This window comes from Penaeus vannamei, chromosome 38 (genome assembly GCF_042767895.1).
Source record: "Penaeus vannamei isolate JL-2024 chromosome 38, ASM4276789v1, whole genome shotgun sequence".
Lineage (NCBI taxonomy): Eukaryota > Metazoa > Arthropoda > Malacostraca > Decapoda > Penaeidae > Penaeus > Penaeus vannamei.
In genome coordinates, this window is record NC_091586.1 from 23,904,009 (window position 1) to 23,906,508 (window position 2,500).

At 34.6% G+C, this 2,500-nt stretch overlaps 1 protein-coding gene across 1 annotated transcript in view; it reads left to right on the top strand.

Annotated features, from left to right (window-relative positions):
• The first annotated feature begins 898 nt into the window (after window positions 1-898).
• l(2)37Cd (general transcription factor IIIC subunit l(2)37Cd) overlaps window positions 899-2,500 on the top strand; it is a 22,728-nt gene continuing 21,126 nt past the window's right edge. The window contains exon 1 of the mRNA XM_070116239.1: window positions 899-942. The gene's annotated coding sequence lies outside the window, so the exon portion shown is untranslated. The remainder of the gene's footprint in view (window positions 943-2,500) is intronic.

A 2,500-nucleotide genomic window follows, 5' to 3' on the forward strand; every position in this document is an offset into this window, starting at 1 on the left:
AGAGAGAGAGAGAGAGAGAGAGAGAGAGAGAGAGAGAGAGAGAGAGAGAGAGAGAGAGAGAGAGAGAGAGAGAGACCTTGCGGAGGGTTCTATTTTAGTTTTGTCTTTTAAATGTAGCGTTTTACTGGGAATGGGATAGACGTGTATAGAGTATGTAAGTGATTTATTATGATACTGAAGATGAGTATCATATCACAAGCAATGTTAGTTATGAGGGGTTTATCATAACTCCAGTTAGGAAGTTGTAATACCCCAAAGATATTTTATATGTTCATGCCTTTGAGACAGGGGAAGAGGGAGTATGGTATTCCATATAAAATCGTACAAAGGTTTTGAAGACTATGCTATTGTTAGCATGTATGGCCTTGATCTTATGGGTTTTACGTGTCTTCCTCTGTTTACATTTGTACCTCTAAATGAAGTTGATTAAAAGAAAGACTACAAGAGGCACATTCTGGTGATTTAGAATTAGTGTCAAGTTGTTTTTAAAGAATTATTTCCCTATTTTCTGATATTTCGGTAAAATGAGAAATCTGCTTTAAAGTGGGATGTTGAGACATTTTTACAACGGAATTTTGCGTCTCTTTTAGCTTTTCTTTCGGAATGTTAACGTATCGTAGTCTAGTAATTAATTCTTGATTTTCTACATGAAAAATAATAATACCGGTTTTTATCATTCGCTTCACTTGTCGAAAACGTGTTTCTGCATCGAACCATGCGGGCCAGTCCTTATATCATATTTTTTTCTTATTTTCCCTCCAGTCACCCCATAGCTATAATAAATTTATTCATACATGTAGTTATAATTCTGTATTTCTCCTTTTGATCAACCATAATCCTTTTTTAATGAATATGTATTGATTAAAATTTACTGTGCTTATTGTCTGAACACATTTGTTTACAGGCGTGTTATGGACGAAAACTTAACGGAGAAAAATAAGAGTAGGTATTTTGATCTTGTTTTTTAAGTGATGTGACTATATTCTTACTTTATTTTTTACAAATTGTATTGTTCTATTTCAGGGTTTGTGGTTCAACAAGATATTGTGGTTGAGGAGAGTATAATTTAAAGATGATAGTGTTTTATTTGTTTTTCCACGAGGTACAGATTTTTTTTCTTGTTTTAATCTACATACAAATATTATTGCAGTTGTGCAATGGTAGATTTTAATTGCCTATCTATGCATACAAACCATTCAGTAATCTGATGTGATTCTGTTGAGGAGCTGAAAAATATATTAATGAAAAATGCAAATTGAGTTTTAGATTATCTGACACTGCAATTTGGTGTAATTTTCATACTAAACTCAGGTAATTAATTCTCCCATAATAGAGCCACATCAAGAGATACCTTAGTCCATGTGCTACACCCTCCAGCGAAGGCCAATAAACTATCATATGTGTATCTTGTCATGATAGAGCTTGAACTGGAATCTTGGCCGATGATAAATGAGACAGTGGATTTAGTGCTGTGAACCAGCAACATTCGGGAAACTTATATTTTGTCGTGAAGCTTTCTGATTGGTCAGTGGCCAAGACGTCATATACGGGGGGCGGCACATGCAGTTACTGTATATGGTATTGATGTTGGACTGATTATTTTGACATTTTTTAATTGCAAGCACCAAACAAACCTAACCTAACCAAACATAAACTAACATACCTAACCCAACCCAACCCACCTAAACAAAAATTGATGAAATACGTGTTAGTTGGACATGACCAGTTCGCGGCTATATATATACACTTCGTAAATTGTTATAGAGTTTGATAAGCTCAGTCTTGCCATAGGCCAAAGATTGTTGGCCTAGGCTGGAGTTCAAGGTGTAGGTATGGAGGCCATGGCATTGTTGGACTTAGTTGTGCGGAGAGAGATTTACTGAATTTGGTATGTGATTCAGGCCCGAGCATCAATTTGTACAGATTATTTTTTCAATATCAAGCTGTGGTATATTATGTATTCTTTATTGTCATCATCGTAATTCTTCTATTTCTTTGTGGTTTCGTACTGAATACTAACTACAGACAAATATGGAAAGTGCCATATGATAGAGTTTAGAACAAGGAAACTGTAGTTCGCAGAAAACATAATTATGAAAGCATACGCGATAAGATACGTATAGAGGAAAAACAGATCTTTATACTTTGTTGCGCAGCCAGGACACGAGAAGAAACTATTTTGTACAGATATCAAGGCTCTAAACATTTTATAAACAAAATCTTGCCTTCTTTGTCTAACCCAACCCAACTTTGCCTAAACTAACTGAACAAACCAACATAACAGAAGGAAATACAAGTTTGTAGTTAGTGTGACTGTTGTAATCATAGTAGATATAAAAATGTTGAAATGAATTTAGGTGCTAATTAGCCTACTCATAGGATATATTAAGCTCGTTAGAAGAAAGAAATTAATGTGATTAGAGATTAGAAAAATTCATAGGTAAACAAGATTTGATATATCTAGTAAGGGGAGGGTATGCCATGTCGTAGATTATAGGTT